This window comes from Pinus tabuliformis, chromosome 9 (genome assembly GCF_031772625.1).
Source record: "Pinus tabuliformis cultivar Carrire ecotype Pingquan chromosome 9, CPIR1, whole genome shotgun sequence".
Classification (NCBI taxonomy): Eukaryota; Viridiplantae; Streptophyta; class Pinopsida; order Pinales; family Pinaceae; genus Pinus; species Pinus tabuliformis.
This window is the reverse complement of record NC_142307.1, coordinates 14,577,676-14,590,034: the sequence shown is the minus strand read 5'-3', so window position 1 is coordinate 14,590,034 and position 12,359 is coordinate 14,577,676. Positions and strand designations below refer to the sequence as shown.

Sequence of the window (12,359 nt, the reverse complement as noted above, 5' to 3'; positions counted from 1 at the left end):
TTCATAAAGGAAAAATGAAAGTAGCTATACTTTGTTTGTTTCTAAGGTAGCTACCACATGAATCTTATGAATCAGAGCTGCATCATTTATTAAATTCCTGGCCAAGCTGTACAATGAAACACTGAGTTTTTTCTCCACAATGTTTCCCAGAAACTCAAAACCTTTCACAAAGGTTTTTCATACAATAAATAAACTCAATCTGTGGGAGAACAAATCGATGAAGATAGAGAGTCATTTAATCATCATTAGCAACTGAAGGTGAAGATCCAATCATCCGTTTCTGAAGATAAGCAGCGTACATTTTCTACTCGAATTTGCGGAATGACCGAAGAAGAGGTGAAATCTGCCAGTGTAAATCCCTTTGAATCGCACATGAAGACAAAAATGGGCCCCATGGCTTATTTCTCTGCCACGTTTTGATGCCATACGTTTTAAATTTGAGCGTTCGGTCTTTGACCATTCGCTTTCCTTTACATTGGCCATTTGAATAACTTTTGGAACCATTCATAATATTTCCATTTTTCTTTGGCTTTAATGTTTTTTCGTGTGCATATGAGCCAATCTACAGCAAATCCGTGCGTTTTCGTGCGATTTGGGCGAGTTCTGGAGATTTTTGGGCCCCCTGGCTCTGTGCGCCGCGCCGCGCCCTTTAAAAAATACACTGTGGCAGCAAGCCCAGTGCGCCGCGTCGCGCCTATGTGCTGCGCCTGTTCCCAATGCACCGCGCGCATTCCGAACACGCATCTGGATGGGGCCTTTCACCTTGTTTGAGGGATAACTGTGGAATCGACCATATGATGAAGCTTGGGAGTGTTCACCACACACAAAACTTGTACATCGCCTGCGTGAAAGCATGGATTTTTGGCCACGACTACTTTTCCTTGGACTATGCTAGTTTTAGAATCCTGGGGATTTTGTGTAGATGCAGAAAGCCCAGCATCATGGAATTGGTTATTTCCTGGTGTATATGAAACTTGAACCAATACTTCTTCATACTTCAATGTTTTGCCTTCATTCAGGCACTCCATCAAGCATCGTTCCCTTTTAACATCTTTTTCCATTCTCTCTTTAAAAAACCAGAAATAGTTGAGCCTCTGCCACACCTTTTTTTTAGCATTTTCTCGAATCGCACATGTGTTGATGAAGATGATTTTGGCATTCTCTAGTGTGTCTACAACCTCTATATATTTAGCACTTTTCATGACTGTCGAATCCGTGCAAGTTATGAGTGTTTGGAACAAGTTTTGACCAATTTTTAGGCTTTCTGGCTGTGTGCGTCGCACGCGTGCCCAGTGCACCGCGCGCGCCATGTGCGCCGCACCTTTGTTAATTTACACTGGGTTCTGAGGCCCAGTGTGCCACGCTCAGCGTATGCACCGTGCCACCTGTTCTATGCACCGCGTAGACTTGTAAACAAAGTCTTGGCTTTCCATTTGTTGTAATCTCTAAACTAGTTTCGAATTGCAGTTTAATGTGCCTGGAAAGTGCTTCTCAACGTTGTTGACATCATTGACAAGTGGCGCCCTTGGATCATCAACCGAAATAGCAACAATTTTCCAATCCACTACACCTTCATCAAACATTGCTAAAGCAGCTAATGGCTTCACTTTGGGTACTCTTCCAATTTTAGCCTGCCTTTCCCCAATCTTCGCTACATTAACTGGATCATTGTCATCAAATGCTCCTTTAACTTTTGCATTTGCAAGAGATGAATCTTCCCATGTTCGTGGAAGCAATCCATAGTTCCAATTTCATGTTATATGGGTAATATCGAAGTTTTCCCTTCTTAGTGTTTTGCTTGATTGGAAGTTTTCCCTTTTTGCAGTAAAATGTATCTTCAGTTGCAACTTCTATTTTTGCACCTGTTTCCTTTGGTATTTTAACCACAAAATTGATGACCCCATCTCCTAATTGCAACATCATGCCAAGGTGATATCTTCTAACCAGTTTTCTCAAAAGAAGAAAACTCTGTAATCCAGAGTTTATGGCTTATTCTCTCAACTCTGTTTTGGGCATTTATATCATCATGTTTCTGATTAACTGAATGCTGGATTTCTATTTGTCTTATAGGGTATAGAGATGCTGAAGATAACAAGGCGACCAAGGCCTGCATTTGAAATTATTCATGACAGAAGACTTTACATATTAATTACAAACATTAATTTGATGATTTCCTCTTCAAAACAGAGTTTTGAAGAGGAATAAACCTTGAGCATTACTGATGATGAAAATCTGGAGATGAAACTTATTGAACCTCCCTTCAGCCTGCTGGCATTATTGGGCATTTTGAGGACTAAATCAACTACCCTAAACTTGGTGACTAAAATTACTTATTGATCAAGAGACGGAAAAAGGAATGTAAGTGGCTTTAAGACTTGATTTAAATGAACAGACCTGAGCCATCAGGTACAAAGCATGAGGGAAACAAGAACACCAAGCCCTTCCGTCAGTCAATGGCATGCCCCTAAAGGAATGCAACTGAATGAATTGAGTGAGACCCCTAAAGATGAAATGGAAAAAGAGTTTTGATCTTTGACGGAGGACTGACAAGACCGACTCTAACAGTAGCTATGCCAGCTCTTAGGAAGACCGAGGAGTGCAAGACTCACCATGTCATCATCGACTGTCGTGATCCCCACACTTCCAGGCTCATCCCTGCAGGTGGTGATCTTGTTCAGATATGTAGAGTGTTGAAAAGTGTGCAACAAGAAATGCTAAATTTAGAATGTGATAAAAATAGAACTCAAAAAATAGCACTTCTAAAAATAGCAGTTTGGCCAATGAGCATTTTGGTCACCTTGGGTGAGAGGTGAAACTGCTAAAAATAGAATATTCTAAAAATAGTGTCTCTAGGTCCCTTCCTATTTTTAGCAGTCCCTAGTCTAATTATAGGAAGTAAAAACGAATTTGGTCTTAACAACAGTTTAAAATATTAATTAATTAATCTCCATGAGTTAATTAATTATGGAAAATTAAACTTGAAGTCTTTGTGAGAACATGCAATTAGTTGTCCCACTGATTGAGGAATTTATCCTTGATTTTCTCCACTGATTGAGGAATCAAGTATGAGTTCTATAATGAGAGGATTAGTTGACTTAGTTTTACTTAGTCAAGTCCAGTTAGATTAATTTAACAAGTTGTTAAATTAATGAGATATAGTTTGTTAATGCTTGCATGCATGTGACAACTATTATTTCAGATAACTAAGGATTCCCTCATGGATAACTGATGCATGTTAGTTCAGACAGAGACCCAGTTGAGTTCAAATGAGGGACAATGTACTATCAGATTCTTGGATATTTCTAGTAAGTATTCGTTGCATGGAGAAGGATCTATTTCCAAGAGAAATACATAATATAGGAGATTGGAGGACTTGTGGCCTGTATATTGAGGCCTAGGTAGTCTATGATCTTCATCTTTTGATTTCAGAGAGTACAACATAGCTCTTGAGATGATTCTTTTTGTATACAGAAGAGGATTTCCACTTGATTGATAATACATAGTTGGGGTTTTATGCTGGTGCTTTCCCTAGTAATATATCTTGTGTTATGTGTGATTATTTTTCTTGATCAGTTATATGTGTTTATGCTTGATGTTGCTCATGAATTCGATTATGCTTCCACTTAATGTTTTGTAGAACTAGATCAAGTACTATGCTTTAGTATATTGCATATATTAGTTTGATCTACAAGTGTGAAATTTCTACATGGTATTGGAGCACAGGTGATCAAGGAAGAACAATATACAAGCAATAGAAATTCGAAATTTATTATTTGGGATATAGATCTCAAGTTCTTATCACATCTATTTCACCAATGGCTTTCTATGGTTTGAGACTTGAGTATGCCCTTGATGGCAGCTCAAACTACATAGCTTGGAAGGATCGCATGGAGGCAGTATTGGAAGATAATGACCTTAAGGACTTCATTGATCAAGATGTCCCTAAGCCTACTGATGCTACTCAATTGGCGGAATGGAAGAAGTGTGTGGCTAATGCTAGGAGAATCATCCTGGAGGGAGTTCGAGATCACATAGTTTCGAGCCTCCATGGGAAGGAGACTCCGCATGCAATGTGGAAAACATTGAAAGATTTATATCAGAATAGCAGTGATCAGAGGAAGCTGGCATTGAAGGACAAACTTTGCAAGATCAAGTGTGAAAAGGGTGACACTATCTCTACGTTCCTGAACAAGCTCACCACCTGCAGCGATGAGCTTGCAAGTGTAGGGGTCGTGACTGCTGATGATGATATGGTGAGTCTAGCACTCCTTGGCCTTCCTAAGAGATGGCATAGCTACCAGGACTTAGTGAATGGAAGGGACAAACTGCCAGATTGGGAACGACTATGGTCAGATTTGATGTAGGAGGAGATCAGACAGAGCAGCAGGGATGGAGCTTCTTTATCAAAATATGATGATGAAGAGAAATTGGCTTTAGCATTAAAGCTAAGAAAGGGAAAGGGAAGGCATCCCAATCCAAGTCTTCTCAAGGAGGGAAGAAGTTTGACAAGTCGAAGGTGAGATGCTTTCATTGTCACGAGTTGGGCCATTATGCTACTAATTTCCCAAAGAAGAAGTCCAAGAAAAGTTCCTCCAAGGAATCTGATGGTGATGCACTAGCTTCAAGATTTGAGATGGATTTCTCACTTATTGCATGCATGGTTTCATCTAGCATGGGATGTGTTTGGTACTTGGATAGTGGAGCCTCTTTCCACATGTTAGGTGACAAGAATATTTTTAGCACTTTGGAGGAGAAGGATCTCCAGATACGGATCGAGATGGGTGATGACGGAAAGTACCATGTCTCAGGTGAAGGTACGGTTGTATTTCAGAGGGAGCATGGTTCTCCCCTCACTCTTTCTAATGTTATGTATGTACCGGGGCTGAAAAAGAATCTTGTGTTTATTTCTATGCTTGAGGATAAAGGCTATGATGTAGTCTTTAGTTTGGGATAGGTTTTCCTAAGGCATATCGACACTGGATAGACCAAACAGATAGGATTCAAGTTAAGAATCTCTATAAGTTACAGGTAGAAGACTGTGCTGCACTGAGTTCCAAAGCAGAGGTGGTGCATGGCTAAGATATTGGTGAGTTATGGCATAGGAGACTAGGCCACTTTCATCATGGGCCCTTGAAGATCATGTAGAAAGTTTCTACTAGATTACCCAAGTGCAAGCTGGAGCAAATGAGCACATGCAAAGGTTGCACTTTGGGTAAGTATGCAAACAATTCCTTTCATGATCAGGATAGTAGAGTAGGAGCAGTTCTGGAGCGAGTTCATTCAGATGTATGCGGGCCCTTCTCTACAGCCTCCACGATAAAGCATAGGTACTATGTTATTTTTGTTGATGCTTTTTCTCATAGATGTTGGATCTACTTTGTTAGAGTCGGTCTTTGTTGAGATTGCAACAAGATGATGGAGCTTAGTGAAAAGAGTCGCCTTCACTAAGTGGGCCCGCAGGCTATTTTTGGCGCAAGTCTATTTTTAGACTATGTCTATTTTTAGACATATGGATCATGTCTATGGATTACAGGTTGCTGTTTATGGATGATTGGTCAAGTTGGGAAAAATAGATGGACTTATATTTTTGATCAAAGTGTGAGTGATCACAGTGTGAGTGATCAAAGTCTATTTTTAGACTGGCTGTCAAAAATAGAAAAGTCAAATGTTATTGTCTCATAATAATATTTGGACTATAAACTTGATCTTATTCTCTTGGAGCACTTCAGTTTGAGCTACAGAGGTGGCACATGCAAGTTTAAGAAGGAAATACACTTTTCTTATGAGTCATTTGAGTTGTTGCATGCATGACTTCAGTTAGAACTCAATCAGTTGAGTTTGGTGGAGTTAATGGAGTTGTGTTCAGTTTGACTTAGTTAAACTAGTTGTAATTAGTCTAACTGCAAATAGACTAATGATGAGTTGTTAAACTAATTATTAACTCATGATGCAACTAATGAATACATCAGTTAACTCAGTTGCATGTCAGTGCATGTTCAGTTCAACAGGGACAGGTGGTAGAGAATCAGATTGCTATCAGTTGTGACTATAGTTGTGCACCAGATCTTGCACAATCAAGGGATTGAGTATGCCAATGAGTTTTCTCATGTATTTACCTAGTTTGTAGCCTTTTCTCACATCCAACAAAGTGTGAGTGATTATTTTGAGGTGAAATACGAGTTTGGTGAGCCATTCTCATCAATTCTTGAGCAGGTATTGAGCAGTGGAGGCAGGCAAGCAGTGGAATAGATTTGGAGATCAGATCTGAGTTGTATTGTGTGTAACAGGTGGAGCTGGTACTGGATTGCTTGTGATAAGCATTGTACTTTGTAATGTTACATGTTCTCAATCATTAATATACAAATAGTTGGGGTTTTTAGCGAGATGCTTTCCCCGGGTTACATACTGTGTTAATGTGTGAATGCTCTTGATGTTTTATTGTTATTGATGCTGCTATATTGATGATCAACGTAGAGGAGCTTATGTATTGTGTATGTATTCCACAATAGTACATGATCAGGATAATCTCTGTTGAATATGTGTTAAATTATTCAAAATTTCTACAGTCTTTGTAGCCCTCCGTCAGAGATCAAAACTCTTTTTGCATTTCATTTTTAGGTGTCTCGCTCGTTTCACTCAGTTGCATTCCACTAGGGGTATGCCATAATCTGACGGAAAGGTCTTGTGAGTCATTGCCCATCATGATTCGTACCTGTTGGTTCAGGTTTGTTCATCGAAATTTATTAAATAAATTTTAAGTCATTTGCAGTCCTGTTCTAATATCTTGGTCAGCAAAAAGTTATTTAAGATTTTTAGGTCTTTTAGGTCTAGGTTTTTTTTTTTCCAGCAGGTTAGAGGGAAGTTTTAAATCAGTGTTTATTCCAGAAATCTCAACGTCATATTGCTAGACTATGACTTTTCTTCAAAACCCTGTTTTGAAGAAAAAGTCGTCTTTTCGTCTTTTGAAATAATTGCCATAGATTTTTCAGTTGAAGATGTTCACATGCAGCTTCTCCTGATCTTTTGCCGAAATCCAACATCAGTCACCCCTGCAAAATCAACCAAGAAGTCCTCATTCAAAGTCAGAAGAAACAAAGTTTATTTTAAAATGTGAAAGGAGCCGAGACCAAAACATTACATAAATGGGTTTGTAAGGCAATTCCATTATTTTTACATCCATTTGCATCCAAGAAGATTAGTTGAAATCGACTTGAGCAGGTGAGAGGGCTAAACTACATTTTGGAACTAAGACTGAATATTTGTGTGTGGCGCGGCGCGTTGGGCTTGCGCGTAGTGCACAGAACTGGAACAATAAATTTTTGCCTCTGCTCTCTAAAAACAAAAATTCCTTGCTCCAAATGGATTTGTAAAGCCGAGAATCGCCTTTGGACAGTGTTTAGGGTGATTGCAGATTGTTTCATTAGAATTTTTGTTTGATTTGGTTTATATGCAGTTATGGTTTCCGCAATCAATGTTTCCCAAGGGGGCCGTCGATACTTTGGAGCCACCTACAGGAAATTAATTTGATGATTCTATGAGCAGGAGGACCAAAGCCAAGGGAATCCGAGAATTATGGGGAGCTCGTTTTCTATTCTACACAAATATTTACAACAACATCGACATCCCCGCTAGAAAATTCACCAAGGCGTGAGGTGAATGAAGATTTTTCCTTGGTTCGTGTTGCGACCTTGGACATCCAAGATAAAACATGGAAGAGAAAACAAAGTTTTTGAAGCCAAAATGTGCATTGAAGGGCCGCGCGGCGCACTGGGCGCCTCCACGCAGTGTGTTTTTACATGGGCGTGGCGCACACAGCCAGGAAGACCGAGAATTTTCCCAGACTCACTATGATCGCCCAAAAATGCGCGGATTCGCATTATGACAACTGGGACCGTTCATTTGCAATGTGTTTTCCATTCACTAAAGGCCAAATCTCCGTTCAAGTCTATTTTTATTAAAAAATTGGTTTTATTCAAACGGCATACGGAAAGCGAACAGTCAAAGACCAAACACCTAAATTGAAAACGTAGATGTCTACCGTGGTAGAGAAATAGTATCGGGTGTTTGTTTCTAGCTTCAGTTACGACTCAGGAGGTCTACGCTTCAGATTTCATTGGTCATCAATAGATTGAAATAAAAAGTGTAACGCTGCTCCCTTTAGCGATGACTGGCTTTTCATCTTCAGCTAAAAATGATTAAATCATCCCATATTCAGAGTCGATTCATTTTTCATATAGTGAGTCTATTTATTGTATTGAATATCATTTTGTAAAGGGTTGGAGTTTCTGGGAGAGGTGTGGAGGAAAGACCAATGCTTTTTCATTGTACAATTTTTGGCCAGGAAATTAATAAATGATGCAGCTCTAATTCATGAGATTCATGTGGTATGAAGTTTAGCAAATGTTTCCTTTTTCAGCTTCATATGTGCCTTGTTATGTTTTAAATTTCATTCAGAATCATTTCCAGTTGAATGCTCTTAAGTAGGAAAGGTAGAATCCATTTTTATGCTCTGCCTTGTAAAGCATTCATACTTTGTGTGTTTTCCTCTGTCTGAGAAGGATTCATGTATATGCCCTTTTCAGCTTTCTCAAATGTCTTTCCACTACATATTATTTCAGTTTAACTGCTAAACCTCCTGCCTATCTTGCCTCACGAAATACTCTGCGTCTTTGATTTAATTTCCCATCTCAGGCTGCCCTTTGTCCCATACAGCCCAGAAAGTTTCAGTCATTCAATAAATTTCCTTTTTCATATCCATTTACTAGCCTAAAATCAGCATTCGTTTTGAGTCATCTCAGATCCTATTGTCTATTTTAACTGAGTGTGACCTGGAGAGAGCCCTCTCCTGTTTTGGTAGGGCTAGCTACCAGACTGAGCATGATTTGTGGTTACCCTGAATTTTTCCTTCCTTCAGCCTAAGGCAGATTTAGGCGCTAACATACTTCATGAAAAAGAAGAATCAAACCTTCTTGAAATTTTGTGAGTTCAAAGCTTTGGCAGAGAAAGAATCAGGGATGAAAATAAAGGCCTTGCAGATTGATAACAATGGAGAGTATGTTTCCAAGCATTTTAAAGACTTCTGTGCTTCAAAAGGAATTAAACGAGAACTCACAACACGTCATTACCCACAACAGAATGGGGTGGCCGAAAGGAAGAACAGATCTATTGTGGGAGTAGCTCGAGCGATGTTGCATGACCAAGGCCTACCACTTCATCTATGGGCTAAGGCATGCAATACAATAGTGTATCTTCAGAACAGAAGTCCTCATCATATTTTGGGGATGAAGACACCTATGGAGGCTTTTTGAGGGAAGCAACCAGATGTGAGTCACTTCCGCATCTTTGGATCACCAGTTTTCTGTCATGTGACCAAAGATGCTTGGAAGAAGCTAGACCCAACAACTGAGTTGGGAATACTTGTGGGGTACACGGATACACCTCACAACTATCGTGTGTTTCTACCTGCTAGTCAGAGGACCGTAGTGCACAGGGATCTGAAGTTTGATGAGCAGCGAGCCATACAAGTGTCACTTGAGAGGCAGCTCAAGTTGCATGGTGATGATGAGGAAATATTAGTTCCTAAGGAGGTGGCGCCTCCTGATGATGTGGATCAGCCACATGCAGAGATTCCAGTAGTGGATATCACCACTGCTGGAGAGTCTTCCAGAGATGGGCGAAAACGCTCATGGGAAGCTAACAGATTGATGTAGGATGCGAGAGAGAATGTGGGGTAGCCATCCTCTCAGCGCAGACTGAGGAGATCTCTGGATAGATACACTGGCTACATAGCCTTGGTTGGGGAATGTGTAGCGACTGAGCCTTCTTCTTTTGAGGAGGCAGTGCAACAACCAGTTTGGGTGGATGCGATGGTAGAAGAGTATGATTCTATCATGCGGAACAGTGTGTGGGATGTTGTCCCTAGACAAGGGGACAAGTTAGTGGTTACTTCCCGATGGCTTTATAAGGTAAAGCATGCAGCTGATGGCAGTATTGAGAAACACAAGGCAAGGTTTGTTTCCTATGGTTTCTCACAGGTGGAGGGGATTGACTATGATGAGACCTTTGCTCCTGTTGCAAGGTACTCATCGATCAGATCAATTCTAGCACTATCAACATAGATGGCTTAGAAGATCCATCAGATGGATGTGAAGACAACTTTCCTCAATGGGGAGATTGAGGAAGAGTATACATAGAGCAGATTGAGGGATTTGAGACCTTAGATTGTGAGTCGCATGAGTGTCGGCTCAAGCAAGCACTGTATAGGTTGAAGCAAGCACCCCATGCTTGGTATACCAGGATTTATAGATATTTCACCGGGTTGGGCTTCACCAAGAGTGAAGCGGATGCGAACCTCTATCACATCATGGTAGAAGGTAAGTTATTGATTATTGTACTTTATGTCGATGATCTGATTTTGACAGGTGATGATTGGTTGATCAAGTCTTGCAAGGAGGACCTTGCAAGCGAGTTTGAGATGGAGGACATGGGCCTCATGCACTACTTTCTAGGCATGGAGGTGTGGCAGAGAGATGGGGAAGTATTTGTGTCTCAAGGCAAGTATGCCAATGAGATACTCAGGCGCTTCCACATGGAGATGTGCAAGCCCATGGAGACTCCTCTAGCAGGGAACTGGAGGAAGGAGGATGCTACTTCAGGTGAGGTAGTAGTTGCTACTGTTTATCGGCAAATTGTGGGTTCACTTATGTATCTAGTGAACACACGACCAAATTTGTGCTTTGTGGTGAACCAGCTGAGTCAAGCTATGGTTCAGCCAACCAAGTTATTTTGGAAGGCGGCAAAGCATGTGCTGAGATATCTCAGAGGTACTACACAGTATGGATTATGGTACAGGCAGACAAAGGGAGTGAAGCTCCAAGGCTTCACGGATGCAGATTGGGCAGGTAGTCCATCAGATAGGAAGAGCACTTCTGGAGGAATCTTCAACCTTGGGTCAGCTGCGGTTTCTTGGTATAACAGGAAACAAAGATCAGTTGCACTTAGCTCACCGGAGGCTGAATACATGGCTGCTAGTCAGGCTGCATGTGAGGCCATATGGATGTGAAATATTCTAGTGTGATTGTTTGGTCAGATGATGGATCCTACTGTGATATATTGTGATAATCAGAGTTGCATTAAACTCTCTAAGAATCCAATGTTTCATGACAGGTCCAAGCATATAGATATCCATTATCATCGTCTACGAGATTGTGTGGTCAAGAGGATCATGATGTTGCTATACATTTCGACTGAGGTATAGGATGCAGATATTTTGACAAAGGCATTGTCAAAGGGAAAGTTTGAGTTCCATAGAGACAGGATCGGGGTTGCTGATAATCCCTTTCTTACTGAAAGGGAGTGTTGAAAAGTGTGCAACAAGAAATGCTAATTTAGAATGTGCTAAAAATAGAACTCCTAAAATAACACTTCTAAAAATAGCAGTTTGGCCAATGAGCATTTTTTCCACCTTGGGTGAGAGGTGAAACTGCTAAAAATAAAATCTTCAAAAAATAGCATTTCTGGGTCCCTTCCTATTTTTAGCAGTCCCTGGTCTAACTATAGGAAGTAAAAACGAATTTGGTCTTAACAACATTTTAGAATATTAATTAATTAATCTCCACGAGTTAATTAATTATGGAAAATTAAACTTGAAGTCTTTGTGAGAACATGCAATTAGTTGTCCCACTGATTGAGGAATTTATCCTTGATTTTCTCCACTGATTGAGGAATCAAGTATGAGTTCTATAATGAGAGGATCAGTTGACTTAGTTTTACTTAGTCAAGTCCAGTTAGATTAATTTAACAAGTTGTTAAATTAATGATATATAGTTTGTTAATGCTTGCATGCATGTGACAACTATTATTTCAGATAATTGAGCATTCCCTCATGGATAACTGATGCATGTTAGTTCAGACAGAGACCCAGTTGAGTTCAAATGAGGGACAATGTACTATCAGATGCTTGGATATTTCTAGTAAGTATTCGTTGCATGGAGAAGGATCTATTTCCAAGAGAAATATGTAATATAGGAGATTAGAGGACTTGTGGTCTGTATATTGAGGCCTAGGTAGTCTATGATCTTCATCTTTTGATTGCAGAGAGTACAGGATGGATCTTGAGCTGATTCTTTTTGTAAACAGAAGAGGATTTCCACTTGATTGATAATACAAAGTTGGGGTTTTATGTTGGTGCTTTCCCCAGTGATATATCTTGTGTTATGTGTGATTATTTCTCTTGATTAGTTATATGTGTTTATGCTTGATGTTGCTCATGAATTCGATTATGCTTCCGCTTAATGTTTTGTAGAACTAGATCAAGTATTATGATTTAGTAAATTGCATATATCAGTTTGATCTATAGG

The 12,359-nt window shown here is 40.0% G+C and overlaps 1 pseudogene; it reads right to left on the bottom strand.

The window, feature by feature from the left end:
- Positions 1–1,390: 1,390 nt before the first annotated feature.
- Positions 1,391–12,359, bottom strand: part of LOC149146884 (soluble inorganic pyrophosphatase 1, chloroplastic pseudogene) — a 53,627-nt pseudogene continuing 42,658 nt past the window's right edge.